The sequence below is a fragment of the Phyllobates terribilis genome, unplaced genomic scaffold (assembly GCF_046119375.1).
Source record: "Phyllobates terribilis strain yellow unplaced genomic scaffold, ASM4611937v1 Scaffold_10__3_contigs__length_209671492, whole genome shotgun sequence".
NCBI classification, from domain to species: domain Eukaryota; kingdom Metazoa; phylum Chordata; class Amphibia; order Anura; family Dendrobatidae; genus Phyllobates; species Phyllobates terribilis.
Window position 1 is genome coordinate 1,336,822 of NW_027362770.1, and position 16,937 is coordinate 1,353,758.

Here is a 16,937-nt window from a genome sequence, read left to right on the forward strand (position 1 = left end):
AAATGCACCAATCCAAATTATGAATCATACATGAACAATGCCAATATTTTATTAATATGCTGAGAACAGACATGCATACAGAACTGACATCAGACTGCACAGTACAGTAATAAGTGCTAGAAGAGCAATACATTGCTAACCTGAGACAATGGCATCATGTACAATAAGAACATAGATCCTTAAAGTGGTTTTATACTAGTTTAATAGGGGCACATTTTTTTTGCACAATACTGGTCTGTGGGTCTAATGACTTTAATAACAGCACGAAGAGAACGTGACTTTAGACTGAAGTCTCACTACATGGATAACATACTTTTTTTTTTCTTAAAATAATCTTACAGAATGCTACCACTAATTTCCAAGAATCTTCTAGCTATAAGAATACTAAGGAGGACCCTGCTGTGTATCTCAGATTCAGGTAGTCTCTTGTTAAAAATGAATGGAAAGATAAGGAAACTTCTAGTGTTCTGTTCATCTGTAAGGAGATCACATATAAAATACATATAGGACGATATGTACACAGTTCTCCGGGTAGTAACACAGTTGAACGTTTCCTGTACGTCACCAATAAATAATAACCAGCTTCCTTGGATCTCATCCTTTGCTGCTGGATGAGCTAGAGCTTTTTCTAGATCTTTCTGAGGACTTTACTCTTCCAGCAAATAGTCTGGCAAGCACTGGCTCTTTTCCACTTGATTGTTCGTAGTTAGCAGCGGTACATAAACCTACGCAAATGGAGCACAGAAGACAGTGATCACACATGGGAACACTCACTCTGGTTTTACTAGAGCAACTCGGTGTCCAGGTACTAGACCAAGCAAATGAACTAAAGCAGAAGTCACATGCGATCTTATGGCAACCTGCCTGTGGTTTTTGTCAGTCAAACCACATCTCTAAAACAGCACAACAGTAAGTTGCACAAATGTTTTTGGCTATGTGAGCAGAGTTGCTGGCTAGCCCAAGCCTAACTGTTTTAGATACCAAACCATCAGCTAAAAATGTGTTTGAGCGTACCTCTTTACCATAGTCATTCTTGATCACCTGCTGTGCCTTCAGAACTTTTGTTTCTGCGATTGCCGAGGTTAAACATTGTGAACAAGAACAATTGTGTAATCCATCTACATTTGTGGCACCCTGCTGTTCACAGGTACCACAGGACCCAAAAGGGCGCATGGACGGACTTCTCCTCAAGAGGCCCTCAATACATACAGACACCTCCACCATTCCACCTCATACCACCAGAGGGAGCCCTGTTAGGGATATATATACTGGAGGGTGGAGTTAGGTAGTCAGAGTGTGCTGACGCTAGGAGATCAGCGAAGAAGCAGCACGCTGACTGCTGTGCTGAGGCAAGCCAAGGCCTACAGCACGTGCTGAAGCCTGAGGGGGCCCCGAGTGTGGCCGGAGGCAAAGCAGAGAGAAGTGATAAGGGGGCAGAGGAGCATCATAGGCTCACCCCAGAATACAAACTTGACACCGGGTCCGCGCCTACAGGGTCCTCTACACCCAGTAGGGATTACCGGCATACCAGGAGGACTACAAGTACTGGTCGACCTGACGCTAAATCCATTTACAGGACTAGGAACCACGAAGGCCCCAGCGTCCAGGGATCGTGGTAGCCAGAAGAAAGTCCTACTACCAAGCCGACAGGTGAGAGAGTGAAACAGCATAGAAGCTAGGCCCAGTTGCAGGCTGGCCAGGAGCTTAGAGAGAGGAAGAAACAGACCAGGAGGCCTTATACCCGCTCACTGGGGAGAGTCCAGAAGTGCACCCTTCCTACCGAGTACCCTGGACCGTACCTGTTATTTACACCAGTAAAGGTACAAAGTGAATCTCCTGTGTGCGTGTCCGTCATTCCCCGTGATCCGACCTGGCCCCCTCTCACCTGCATCCCTAGCGAGCTGGACAGTCTGCGCTCTGAAGTGCGTCAGTTAAGTAAAACTCTGACCACTGTCCTGAGCGCCCTGCAGCTACAGACAGAGCCCGAGACGGATGGAAGGATCCTACTCGCCGACAGCCCTGAGGATGTCCCCTGGATGAGGAGAAGAAGGAGGACAACACCACCCCGTGGGAGGACCAACGATCAACGTCGCCCTCCAAGAGAATTCGTCTGCTACTGTTGCCACAAGGCAGGCCACCCCGCATGGACCTGTAATTTAAACGGGTCGAGGGCCGACACCCAGGAGTAGACCGACCAGGCCCATCAAGCTGGTACTACCGGTTCGTGGGAGGAAGACCTTTCCTGTCCATTGTGCTGGACAGCATCGCAACACCTGCCCTACTGGACACCGCATCACAGGTAACCATCATACCTGATGTCCTCTACAAAAGGTACTGGTCCATAGATTAACTCCACCCGCCAAACCCAAACCTCTCTGTGTATGCCTCCAATGGCCTTCCTCTTAGCCTAGTCGGGGTTAAGGACGTGACAGTGAAGATGGGAAGAGCAGAACTAAAGGACCAAGGACTGATTGTAGTAGAGTCTAACCCTGGCGATACAGACTTATATATGATACTTGGTACAAATGTTGTTGTTAATTGTTTGGGAGAAGTGTTGTTCTTACTCCAACAGATGGCTGACACTGCCAAACCAGGGAAGAGGAAGGTGCTCCAGAAAGAAATTTGAGCCCTCCTGTACCAGCAACAGGTAAAACTAACAGGTGGTGAAATTGGTATTGTACGGGTGACAGACCCGATACCCATTGTGATTCCCCCGCTAAGTGAAATGCTGATTTGGTGTAGGGCAGCAATAGGCCTCAGGGGACAGAACTACCAGGCGGTAGTAGAGCCCGTTAACTCAGAACACAGACCTAACTGCTAGAGGGGTAGTTGATGTGCACAATGGAAGGGTGCCCGTACGCCTCCTAAACTATGGGGGGGGGGGAAGAAGTCAAATTGCCACGATATTCCACTGTTGCCAGATTGTATACTGTGAATAATGATGCTATACACACAGTGGAACCCTTGACCCCACCAGACACGGTGGAGGACAATGACTCCAAAGCTCAGCTGGAGGAATGGTGTCAGCAGCTCCATGTTGGAACTGACGCCACTCCTGTCCATCAAAAACACGGTGTCTACAGGGTGGTTCAGGAATATGAACAGGTGTTTAGTAAACACTCAATTGATTTTGGAAGGGTCAAAGGGGTACAACATCACCTACCCACAGGTAATCATCCACCCATCAAGGAGCATTACAGACTCATACCACCAGCGCATTACCTGAAAGCGAAAGAAATGTTGCATGACATGAAAAGGGCAGGGGTAGTAAGGGATAGCTGTAGCCCCTGGGCAGCTCCCCTGGTCCTGGTCAGGAAGAAGGATGGTATCATGAGGATGTGTGTAGATTACAGGCAAATTAATTGAATAACACATAAAGATGCATACCCTTTGCCCTGTATAGAGGAATCCCTGGCGGCACTAAAATCTGCCAATTACTTTTCCACATTGGATCTCACTAGTGGGTACTGGCAAGTCTCTGTTGCTGAGGAAGACCGGGAGAAGACAGCTTTCACCGCCTCTATGGGATTATGCGAGTTCAACAGTATGCCGTTTGAACTCTGCAACGCCCCTGGAACGTTCCAGAGGTTGATGGAGTGTTGCTTAGGACACCGGAATTTCGAGACAGTGCTGCTATACCTGGATGACGTTATCGTGTACTCAAAGACGTATGAAGACCATCTGAAGCACCTGGCGGAGGTATTTGAAGCATTGTCCCGGTATGGGATGAAACTAAAGCCTTCCAAGTGCCACTTGCTCAAACGGAAGGTTCAGTACCTGGGGCACATAGTCAGCTCAGAGGGAGTAGCACCAGACCCGGAGAAGGTCACTGCCATCCAGAAGTGGCCTGAACCGAGAAACATCAAGGAAGTACGTCAGTTTCTGGGACTGGTCGGGTACTACAGGAGGTTCATAAAGGACTACACCAAAAAGGCAGCACCTTTACAAGATCTCCTAATAGGACAGTCCAAGAGAGGTAAAAGTCCCCCATTCCAGTGGGGCAAGGAACAGACTGAATCCTTTGCAGTGATGAAGGAGATCCTAACTGGTGAAGAAATCCTGGCTTTCCCTGACTACAGCCAACCTTTCCTGTTGTACACCGACGCCAGCAACGAGGGACTGGGAGCTGTGCTATTCCAGAAGCAAAACGGCAGATAAAAGGTAATTGCCTATGCCACCAGGAAGGTTCGCCCTACTGAGAGGAACCCGGAGAATTACAGTTCCTTCAAGCTGGAGTTCCTGGCCTTGGTCTGGGCTATCACTGAAAGATTCAAGCATTACCTAGCCTCAACTAAATTTACAGCCTTTACTGACAACAACCCCTTGACACACCTGGAAACAGCCAGGTTGGGAGCCATGGAACAGCGTTGGGTGGCCAGATTGTCGAATTACCAGTTCACAATCAAGTACCGGGCAGGTCACAAGAACACCAATGCTGATGCCTTGTCAAGAATACCCCACCAGTCAGACACCGAGGATGAAGTGGAGGATCTCGAAGAAATTGAACTACCTGCTTTCCACAGAAATGGAATGGTCCACGAGCAACGCGCCTCCAGAAGATGTCGTGGTAAGACACTAAACCCTTTACCTCATCACAACTGGAAGGAAACCCAGGACAGTGACCCGGTTGTCAGCCTCATCAAAGGACTGATAACCCAAGAAGGTACTCACCTGGAGAAGGATGCTCCTCCACAAGCCAAACAACTGTGGAATGAGAGAAGCCGGCTGTTCATCTACAGAGAGAAGCTGTGCAGAAGGTATGTCAACCCTAGAACCCATGAAATGGCGTGGCAGATTGTAGTACCCAGGACAGACATCCAGATGGTGTTAGAGGCCTACCAGGATCAAGCAGGTCACTTTGGCTGGAAGAAGCTGGAAACCCTGCTGAAGGACCGGTTCTATTGGGTTGGAATGCGGAGCTCCATAGAAAGGTGGTGCCGGAATTGTGGACCCTGTAGCCTCAGAAGGAAAGACTACGGCGGCCAGAAAGCACCCTTGCAGTCCATCAAAACAACCCAACCACTGGAGATTGTCGCTCTGGATCACGTCAAACTGACACCCAGCAGATAAGGCTATTCCTATGCACTGACTATGGTGGATCACTATTCCGGGTTCCTGGTGGTAGCCCCTGTCAAGGATCTGACAGCAGAAACTGCAGCAAGAACGTTCCAAGCCTACTTCTGCAGACCCCATGGATATCTGGAAAGGTGCTCACAGATCAAGGCCCTGCCTTTTTGAAGTCGAGCTATTTAAAGAATTCTGTCACCTGTATGGATGTAAGAAGATCAGGGCTACGCCGTATCACCCTCAAACCAACGGTATGTGCAAGAAAATGAACAACATAGACCTGTTGAAAATCTTACCTTTGGAAGAGAGGAACCAGTGGCCAGATAAACTACCTGACCTGGTAGACCTGTATAACCACATACCTGTGAGTTCTACTCATGAGAGCAAGACCTGGAAAATTGCCCATGAACCTGGAACTCGGAGTGGTAGAACCTACTGCAGATATGTCCACTGAAGACTGGGACACAAGTCGGCAAGAGCAGTACAGGAAAGTACAGGCCTGTGTCGAAGACAGTCTAAACAGAGTAAGGGAAAGGCAAGAAGAACAGTACAATAAGCATGCACCAGCAGAACCCTTGGCACCTGGAGAAATAGTGCTAAAGCGGAAGAGAAGAGGTCACAAGCTCGATGACCAGTGGGAAAGAGAGCCCTACACTGTGTTAAATTGCAGATTTGACAACAGCAAAACCTGCCTGATCAGCAAAAATGGAGGTTAGACAACCGCAACAGTTTCAAGATATCACTTGAAATTGTGCCCAGGTCTACTGAAGACACAGGGGGAAGAAGTACCTCTTATAGTGACGTGCCCCCAGGGCCGTGGGTCACTCGGTGCCGGGCCTATAGATGCTGGGGAAGGGAAATGTCACAGTGGCGGCGGCCCGGTCCGTGGCCCAGGGCGGTCAACAAAAAGGGGAAGGAAAATATTTTTATATGGGATTTGTAGTTCTTAGGAAGTGTTCGTCATGCCACCTGTGGTTTCTGGTAATAGGTACCAGCGCTGCTTCAGACCTCTGGGGCGGTTGTTAGAGCAGCTGGGTTGGAACGGCTCCCCACAGGTGGAGCGGGCCCCAGGGCAGTGTAGTATTGATGGTGGTGATGCTGGGGCTAGAGGTGCAGGAGAGATGGCGCAGCAAAAATAACTGACTGAGGCAGTGGAGTGCAGTCATCCGAGTTTACTCACAGTTCTGTTTAAGTTCCTCAGGTACACTGTACGGGTGTCAGCCTCTTGCGTCGTACTGCGTCTACCAGACAAGGGGTTCAGCACTTTCTCAAGTATATCAGGAACGCTTGACGGAACCCCGCTTTCTTTATGTTCCTTACTAGACCGACTTCCCGCGCTGGGTCTTCTCCCTCCTGCCCTGCGCTTCCCCACACACAGTCCCGATCGGGTGCTCTGAAGTCCTTCTGGGCAACCTGGAGTTCCCGTACCTACTTGATGCCCTTCACAGTGACTAGGTTGAGACTGTGGCAACTGCACCATGGAAGTGCAGATGCCTCCGGTTTTCCAGCCGAGACCTAGAGTAACACTGCTGGTCCAGGGACCGGTTCCCTTCTTGTGGCCTGATCCCTCTAACACTTGGCAGATTCGGGCGTACGGGTGCCGTCCTGCACTCACCGTACCCCCTGGGATCCCTTCTGTTACCGGAGCCTTCCTCCTCTGCTCCCCTCCTGGGCCTCTTCTTACTAGGCCCCACTCATGGAGCAGAGCTCCTGAAGAGACTCTGCTCCCCTCTTCTCCTTTCACTGAGTCCACACTCACTAACTAACTAACTAACTAACTCTTTCTAAGATGGCCCCCCTTTATATACACCTCCTCTATAAGTGCTCCACTGTTCTGCATCCTCCACCTACACCCACTACTGGTACCCTCTCTCTTTGGTTCACCTCACTCCATCCAAGGACAGGGCTCAGCAGAACACAGTGCATCTTGCCCTTCCAGCCGGCCTGGAGCAGTGTAGTGTTGAATGCGGGTGTTGGGGTTCCGGGCAGCACTCCCTCCTTACCTGAGAGAAGGAGACACCACATCTCTGGGTGAGGTGCAGTACCTCTGTGGCGACTGAACCCTCAGGGGCGCCACACTAGCATTGGAAGAGCCCAAGGAAGATGTAATTCATACAGTTCTAGGAGACTTCCCTGTGGACTCTCCTCAACTTGATGGAGCAGTTATCATACCAGTGATACACTTCTATCAGCAACCAAAAGAACCTCCACCACAAGTAGAACCTGTAAGCGCCCTAGAAGAACCTGCTCAGGAACAGGAAGAGTCCCCAGTAAGAGGAGGGTCACCAGTTGAAGCAGAGCCTGAAGGCCCAGTAAACAGTGCACTTGCCAGTCCTATAGAGAGATTGAGGCATTTCTATAACTTACCTACATGTAGATCTGATAGGTTAGCAGATAGTGCATACACAGACACCAGTATCACTCCAGTGCTACGAAGATCCACATGCAGCACATAAGGCCAAATCCATGCCAGGTTTAGGGATTAAAATACAAAATGCCTAAAGTGTAAATAGTTACCCAGTTGGGTATTGCCTACTATTATTTATTGTGTGAACTGAAAAAGTTATATATGTGTGTTGCCCAGTTACCCATAAGGGTATAAAGACTTGTAGGCTGAGGACTGTGAGCAGCCAAAAACTGTCATGTAAATAGTTGCACTTATTAAAGTGCCCTTATTGATTGTATGCAACAGATGACCACTGAACAAATACCCGTTTGGCGTGGCGGAAGACGTGGTCCAACGTCGGATCACCTATGCCCTGCAGCCACGCCCAGGGCCTATGTTGAGGGTTTTCGGACAGGTCCCTCATGCTGCTCGATTTGCATCTTTATCAGTGAGATGGACACCTGTTTTATGGAACTCACTGTAACTTTAAGAAAATATATTATTGTTATTATAATTGTTATTGTTGTAACCTGTTACAAAATGCTTCAGTCCAGGAGTACTGAATTTTACTAGGGGGGAACGTGGCACCCTGCTGTTCACAGGTACCACAGGACCAAAAAGGGTGCATGGACGGACTTCTCCACAAGAGGCCCTCACTACATACAGACACCTCCACCCTTCCACCTCATACCACCAGAGGGAGCCCTGTTAGGGATATATATACTGGAGGGTGGAGTTAGGTAGAGAGAGTGTGCTGACGCTAGGAGATCAGTGAAGAAGCAGCACTCTGGCTGCTGTGCTGAGGCAAGCCAAGGCCTACAGTACGTGCTGAAGGCTGAGGGGGCCCCGAGTGTGGCCGGAGGCAAAGCAGAGAGAAGTGACTAGGGGGCAGAGGAGCATCATAGGCTCACCCCAGAATACAAACTGGACACCGGGTCCGCACCTACAGGGTCCTCTACACCCAGTAGGGATTACCGGAATACCAGGAGGACTACAAGTCCCTGGTCGACCTGAAGCTAAATCCATTGACAGGACTAGGAACCATGAAGGCCCCAGCGTCCAGGGATCGTGGTAGTCAGAAGAAAGTCCTACTACCAAGCCGACAGGTGAGAGAGTGAAACAGCATAGAAGCTAGGCCCAGTTGCAGGCTGGCCAGGAGCTTAGAGAGAGGAAGAAACAGACCAGGAGGCCTTATACCTGCTCACTGGGGAGAGTCCAGAAGTGCACCCTTCCTACCGAGTACCCTGGACCGTACCTGTTATTTACAGCAGGGAAGGTACCAAAGTGAATCTCCTGTGTGCGTGTCCGTCATTCCCCCTGATCCGACCTGGCCCCCTCTCACCTGCATCCCTTCCTCCACACTGCCCTGGGGCCCGCTCCACCTGTGGGGAGCCGTTCCAACCCAGCTGCCTTGTCAACCGCCCCAGAGGTCTGCAGCAGCGCTGGTTACCTATTACCAGAAACCACAGGTGGCGTCACAAGACAAAACTGCTAACCGCTCTATCAAGTGACAAAGCCCCTTTTCAAGAGAGACCCCAGAGTACGGGCCCGGGAGCCGACTGTCATGACATCCTACAACGAAGGTAAATGCCCGGGTACCGAGTTCTCCCATATCCCCCTGGGCGAGTCACATTCATGGGGAGAGGGTGCAAAAAGAAAATGACAAATGTTGTAAGAAGATTACTGTAACCATGACGACTTCCTAACACACTTCAGATCTGTAGAAGCTGAAATATTACGTAAGAGGACATACCCCACTAGAATATACACTCCCCAACACTGAAATTGCAACACTAAGAAGGAATAGTCGTAGAATTATGGAAATCACAGGATTGACAGATATGTTAATGATATGCAAATTAAACAATGGACAGGACATCACCAGGACCCATGCTGCTCATGCCATTTTGAGAAACCTATGAGGCCTAAACATGCTGCAATGGCCTGCAGGGTCTCTGGAAATGTCTTCCATCGATCACATCTGGGATGTCATTGTCTATTACAAAGGGAGCTGCCAGCAGCGGATCTTGATGATTTGAGTGCCTAAGTGTATTCAGCGTAACAGAACATTTCTTAGACAACCATTAATAACTACCCTGATAGCAGCTGAGGTGTGTAATTGTATTTCTGCATGTGGCACTCATACTCCATGCTGAATAAATTGAGCGGTTTTGAAAAATTTGCTTCCATTTTGTCAACATGTGCTAATAACATATCTATCCATCCTGTGATTGTCATAATTCCATGACTTTTCCATCTTTGTTTGCTGAATGCATAGAACTAGCTAGCAGACCGACTGTGCCTCTTGTCAGAGCTTCCTTTTCTTGCTTGCTAAAATGTGCACAAATAACACAATGTTAATTTCTGTAATTAAACTGATCAATTGGTAGAGTAAGGCTATGTGCACATGGAGTATCTGTAACGTGTTGAAACACTCGCCAAACAACGCGTAGATTATTTTCTTGTAGCAGCTTTGAATCATTTCGGCAGAGGTATTTTCCTAAGTTTTGCAGTCTTTTGATTGGATAGCGCTTAGTTTGGAGTGATTTCCATCAGGAAACGCTTACAAAGAAGTGAGATGCACTTTGTTTCCCACCAGGTGTTTTTTAAAACCTGAAGAGGAAAAACATGTTCAAAAGACTGAACATATGAACAGCAAGTTGTTTTACTATACAAATGAAACTCTGTGTGCACATACCTTAAAGTAAACCTGTCACCTGAAAAAGCAGTATAATCTGCAGGCATCATGTTATAAAGCAGGAGGAGCTCAGCAGATTGATGTATAGTGCTGTGAGAAAAGATAAGGTATAACCTGTGTTTTCATCATTTAATACTCTGCTCTTTCTGGCATGTTTGGTCCAGTGGGCGGGGCTATCAATAACTGACAGCTATCTGTGTATAAGTGTGCATAGAGAAATAACTGTCAGTCACTGATAGGACCGCCCACTGGACCGGAAGTCCCGGAAGTCCCAGAGAGAGCAGAGCTATAAATAAATGAATAAATCACAGGTTATACTGAATCTTTTCTCACAAAATCACATATCATTCTGCACACCTCCTCCTTCTCTATAACCTGGTGCGCTCAGATCGCATTGCATTTTCTTTTTCTTACAGGTTCACTTTAAGTGTTTTGTATTCATAACGCACCTGCTTTTTGAAGGATACCATTATTTCCACATGGCAGAACAATGAGAATCTGAATTCGACAAGACAGTATCATGTCGTTTACAGCTAGCTGTCCGCTCTTCTGACATGTCTCCATGCTGCATAAAACAAGTCCCATAACTCTGCATTGTGCTATATTTCTATTAATCTGACTACTGTACATGGTGTACGACTCTTGGTAAGTGGGCAGAGTCAAGTGTGCGCAAGCCAGTTATTCATACATTTGTTAAAGGACTACTGCGCTAGTGTACTGAGTTCAGGAAAGATACAAGAGGATTGGTTGATAAAAGCGGTTTATTAAATTTAAAAGTAAAAATTCATAGAAAGCAATAATTAAAATTCATAGATAGGGATGATAAATTGCATGGGCAGAGGGGAGGGAAGGGGAATCTTGGCTGGGGAATTTTTTGCTGTTGAGAATATGAGGTACCACTGTATTGAGGGTTGAGGTTCACTTTAGTGGGTCTTTCTGAGTGATCCAAGGCGTGTGGATACTTGTGAAGGGTATATACAATTGCTATAATATGCTGCTTCAGATGAGTTATCAGGTTACCTTTTTAGGAAGTGGACCGTATATACCTGGAGCACAATTAGGTGGTGTGTATGTTCTATTTGAGAGTAGGTAGGCGTCTCTGGTCAGCTGTATACAGGGCGACCAGCTGAAAGGGAAAAAACAACTGGATTAAGGGACGTTGTTTGGCCCCTCTTTTATCTTAGTACAATTGACGCGCCCCCTGGGCCGTGGGGTACTCGGCAGCCGGGCCTCTGGTTGCTGGGGGAATATCACGGTAGCTTGCCCGGTCCGTGACCCAGGGTGGTTAGTAAAAGGGGGAATAGTTTATAGGGGATTTGGGAAAGTGTTTGTGATGCCACCTGTGGAATGCAGCTAAGGGGTGCTGCCACTGCGGAGGAGTCCTCTGGAGTTGGTGTGATGGCAGCAGGGATGGTGCGGCTCTCCACAAGTAGAGATAGCTCCAGGGCAGCGTTGGGTGTAATGGATGGTGGTGCAGGGGACAGACGGCAGGACGGTCCCGGAGGAAAGACGGACACTCACACGGGGGTAAGCTTCAGTACCTTTACTGGTGATGGTGCAGGCACGGTCCAGGGTACTCCGGGCGAAGGGCGCACTTTTGGACTCTCCCCAGTGAGCGGGTATAGGGCCTCCTGATCCGTGGCTTTACTCGCTAAGCTTCTGACCTGCCTGGAGCTAGGCCTAGCTTGGTTACTGTCTCTCTTTGCACCTGCTGACCTGGTGGTAGGGCCTTCTCTTGGAGATCACTCTCCTTGGATGCTGGGGCCTCCGTGACTCCTAGCCCTGGTACTGTAATCAGCGTTTGGTGAACCTGGGAACTGTAGTCCTCCAGGAGTTCCGGTGGTTCCTACTGGGTGTAAAGGGTCCCTGTAGGCGCGGAGACGGTGTCCGGTATATATATCGGGGTGAGCCTGGTATGCTCCTCTGCCCCCTCACTACTTCTTCCTTCTCCTCTCGCCTTCGGCCACTCAGGGCCCTCACTAGGCCTTCACACGTGCTGTAGGCCTTGGCTTGCCTAAGCACAGCAGCCAGCGTGCTGCCTCTTCGCTGCTCTCTGAGCGTCAGCACGCTCTCAGCTCAACTCTGAGCTCTGTCCCTCTCTATGTCTGAGTAGGACCTGTCTGAACTCACTTCAGACTAAAACACAAACTGAGCTGCCTGGCTCCACCCTCCCTATATATATATCCCTAACGGGCTCCCTCTGCTGGTGTGAGGTGGTAGGGTGGAGATGTGTGAATGTGTGAAGGCCTCTTGTGGAGAAGTCCATCCATGCACCCTTCTGGGTTCTGTGGCACCAATGCGCAGCAGGGTGCCACACAGTAAATCTAGATAATTACCTGTTTTAGTTGGCTGAAGAGTGGGTTTTGATTATTGATCCTGGTGTTCCGGGGAGCCACTTGTGTTTGTATGGCTAGAGAGGTAGTTTACTGTGGGGACTAAATGGTAACATTAGGTATGATCTGGACAAATAGACATGTACCTGACAAAACATATAATACACAAATTGCGATAGGGTAAAATACGTTACCAGTAAGGAAATGATGATTGATTAGGTGAACTCTATTTGGTTCAGTTCTACCCAACGGCTTGTTCTATGGTAAGTATGACTACTTCGGTCACAGTTTAGTCCACAATTTCACTGTGTTAACCTGTAGGGACTTGAAGTGAGTTAATTAGTAAGGGTATATTTATCCCTCGTACTGATGTTATATAGTTTATAAAATATAGAATAAAATTACCACTGGCTGGTTTAGGTGGTAAATTTAATTATACTAGGGGGGCTGGTTGGCCGGTGTATTTTGGCTGCAGGATTCCTGTTCCTGTTAGTCTGAGGTACAAACGTTGGTTGGCTATTCAGTTTTAGAATTAGGCATAAGAATTCCCTGTAGTGTCCAGAGAGCCTTTTGGCTCTATAGTGTGTACCATAGGCGGAAGTTCCTATATAGGCAGCTGTCTTGAAAACATTGGTGAGGCAGTGCGGTACCTTAAGTAGTTATTGATCCGTGGTGTTGCGGCTTTCCTCCTGATGCAGTGCAGAGGTGTACTGCTGGCAGAGCAAGGCAGGAGCTGGTGGATGTCGGAGTCCAGGCCGGAGACTCCGGCATCAGCGTGCAGCGTCCGGAAGTAGAGTGGCGTCTGTGTATAAGGACCTGTGTAGCGTCAGGTCTTAGTTGGTCACGTGACCGAAGTTGAAGACGGAGAGCAGGGAGGACCAATGATCCATTACCTATGGGGTATATGGTGCCCCTCACTTCTTGCTGCAAGTAATACTGACTATATCCACCAGCACCCCTAAACCCCACTTTCTTTCTCTACATAGTTATTAATACATATTTCTAGGAGTGTTTATTTAATAAAAAATAGATCTAGATAGAAAAAAAAAAACCTATTGGAAGATCAGGTTTTCTTTGTCTGTCAGGTCGAATAATGCTATTAACCTGCAGGTTAGCAGGTGCCCAGCGGCGGCGAGTCTCCCAGGAGAATATGAACTTTATTTCTCCCCGATACTGGCGACTTTCAGTCATGCAGGTGTGGCACCCCAGGGGTCTGGTTGCCGCAGTGGTAAAAATACCTTGTCTGAGAGCGAGCATGGGTTTTCCTGGTCAGGAACATTATTGCATGCCACACCTCCTGCCCCAGTCCAGGGAGGGGAGGAACCTGCCCTTTATAAACTGGAGCTGGGGCGGGGTTAGTCTAGTCTAGTCCAGAGAGAGGGACAGAGCAGCAGCAAGGAGCTCTGTAGGAGCCAGGAGCTGAAGACCAGGGACTGGAGCCGCGGAGCTCGTCCTGGCAGAAGACGCAGAGAACCGGACACCGGAGTCCGAGGCTGTGGGGATTCTACACCCAGCAGCAGAAACCACCTGGCAGGGGATTTCAGGTCCTCTGGCCATAGAAAGGCCAGACGCTAAGTCACACGCAAGGGACAGGCACCGCCATCGAGGAGCGGAAGTCAACAAAGGCCCCAAGTCACCAGCCATACGGGTGAGCACCACACGGTACACTCAGGGACGTGGGCTACTACACGACTACAGCAGGGTAGCCAGGAAGAGTGCAGTCAGATGGGAAGGCCTACACCTCCACCTGGCCAGGGGGACTCTTGTTCGCTCACAGAGTGACCAGGCCTCTAATGTTAGCCAGTACTCCCGGCAGGGCCTTCTTCCTTACCAACAGTAAAGACCCTGAACTGCACTGCACGGACTCTGAGTCATTTCTGCTGCGCCCATGTACCACAACCCTCACCATCTACACACGCTGCCCTGAGGCTATACTCCTCCCGTGGGGAGTTATACTACCCTTTGCTGCGCACACAACATCAGCCTCAGCTGTCTGCCCCGCAGCGGCGGTTTTCAGTGACCGCAATCCATGGGTGGCGTAGTCGGACATTTAAACATTACAAAACCAAGTTAACAGATCCGCCACTGGTTTGACCACCCTGAGCCACGGGACCGGGTCGCCGCCACGGAGACTACAACCCCTAGCATCACACAGAGATCCGGCTCCGGGTATTCCCCCACACACGGCCCAGGGGGCGCGTCAACTTTGGCGTAGTCAGCAGGATTTTGTGCCCGCAACCACCGGGTACTGCGTGCCTGAAGAAAGACTGTGATACTTACCGTGGTGAAGTTTCCCGCCATCCGCAACCATTTTCCCACCATCCGCAGCCATTTTCCCGCCATTGGGCGCCATTTCCGGGACGCCGCGCTGGAAGAAGTGGGGCGTGGACACCAAAAGCGCGCGAGAGCTGAAGCCCCACCTTACGCACTGACGCTGTGCAAGGTCCTGGAAGGAGCCCCGCGGACGCCGACATCACCAGCGCGCGACGCAAAGTCCTCGACCCCCGACGATCGACTGCGGAGCCGCGGCCTACAGAGAAAAAGCAACGAAAGGTAGGCCACGGTTAACTAGGGGGGAGGAAGACACCAGGAATGGAGGGAGCTCCCACCGCCAGCGCGGCTGCTGCCGCAGTGATGCCTTTCACGATGCCGTATATCCCAGGAGCGGCATGGTTACCCCAGTACTCAGGGGAGTCGCATACCCTGAGTGACTTTAAAGAAAGACTGTATAGCCTATTCAAAGTATACCCCCTGTCCGAGGAACAAAAAGTGAGCATCCTGACAGGTCAGTTAATCGGGGCAGCCCAAAGAGAAGTAAAGTCCTGGTCAGCCAGGGGAAAGGGGACTGTAAAGGAAATACTGGCCCGTCTAAAGGACACTTTTGATACCCGCACCTCAGCAGAGATCAAGTTAAAATTTTATGGATGCAAGCAACGGGCACAAGACAGTATACGGGACTATGCTTTCAATTTGCAGGAGGCCCTGAGAGCCATTAAGCAGGCAGACCCTGACAGTGTGCAGAATGAGGATAAGCTGTTGACTGAACAGTTCATTGAGGGTCTACTGTCCAGCGCCCACCGAACCCAGTTGCGTGTTATTTCCCTCCAGAACCCTGATTTAGACTTTGCGCAGTTTAAAGACAGGGCCATCTGGGTGCTCCGAGAACCGGCACCAGGTGGCTCTGTAACCCACAGGCGCCCTGCTATCACCTACCACCAGGAGGCGGCGCCCTTGTCTGCAGAGCCTGTGGGAGCTGATGCACAGGCTTTGGACAAAACCCCGGCTGCAGATCTGCACCATCAGGTCCAAGAACTGACCAAAAGCGTTGCCGCGCTAACCAGAACTGTGCAGTCTTTACAGGTGTCTTCCCCAGGAAAGATCCAGCCGGCTTCCAGTCTGGAGGATGTCCCTTGGAGTCGATGGAGGAGGATCCCATCATCCAGAGGAAGGCCAAGCAACCGCTACGACCAGGACGGACAACCCATCTGCCGCCGCTGCAACCAACCAGGACATATGGCAAGGTACTGTCATTTAAACGGGCCCAACATGGGGCAGAGGGCCGACCCCCAGGCATAAGATCTTCAGGCCCATCGAGCTGGCGTGATAAGTACGTAGGGGGACGACCGGTTTTACCCGTGGTGCTGGATGGCATCCCTATGAGTGCACTACTGGACACCGGGTCACAAGTAACCACCATCCCCTATGTGCTCTTTAAGCGGTACTGGAATGACTCGGATATTACCCGCTACCCAGATGACGATTTGAGCATCATTGCCAGCAATGGTCAGCCCGTACCGTAGGTGGGATTCAAGGAGGTGACCATAAAAATTGGTAAAGTTGGACTGCCAGCGCAAGGACTGATTATTGTGGACATTGACCGTCGTGAAAGCCACCCTAAGATAACCTTGGGTACTAATGTTATTGAAAATTGTCTTGTAGAGATAACTGTCATATTACAGCAGGTTGCGATGAACGCCAGCTCCAGCCAGCAGCGTGTCTTACAAAAAGAGATCAGAGCCCTGATGAAAAGGCAACAGGTAGAACTGTCTGGTGGTGAGATTGGTAGTGTTAGGATGAGCGACCCGTTCCCTATCGCCATGCCCCCAAAGAGTGAGATGGTGATCTGGTGCCGGACTGAAATCGGGTTAAGAGAAAGGGACTACCAAGCCATGGTAGAACCTGTCTACTCAGACAGTAGGCCCACCATTTTGACAGCACGGGGGGTGGTCGATGTACCCCATGGGGGGGTACCCGTCCGCATCCTAAACATTGGGGAAAGAGAAGTATACTTGCCCCGGTATGCCACACTAGCCAAATTGTTCACTGTTAACCAAAATGGCCGTGGAACCTTTGCCTCCATCTCAACCAGAGGAGGGTAACGGCTCCAAGAAACAAATGGAGGACTGGTGTCAGAAGCTGCATGTGGGCACCAACTCCACTCCCTCACACCAAA

General features: G+C 49.7%; 1 protein-coding gene across 4 annotated transcripts in view; it reads right to left on the bottom strand.

Annotated features, from left to right (window-relative positions):
• Window positions 1-213: 213 nt before the first annotated feature.
• The window catches only part of LOC141164110 (armadillo repeat-containing protein 1-like), a 31,591-nt gene continuing 14,867 nt past the window's right edge, over window positions 214-16,937 (bottom strand). For 2 of the 4 annotated variants that reach the window (XR_012250830.1, XM_073649261.1), the window contains exons 5-7: window positions 12,679-12,808; window positions 12,488-12,586; window positions 214-725 (exon numbers count right to left, since the gene is read on the bottom strand). The gene's annotated coding sequence lies outside the window, so the exon portion shown is untranslated. Of the gene's footprint in view, window positions 726-1,014; window positions 1,167-10,895; window positions 11,278-12,487; window positions 12,587-12,678; window positions 12,809-16,937 lie in introns of those variants that run through there. The other 2 variants (XM_073649262.1, XR_012250829.1) reach the window with 2 other exon arrangements.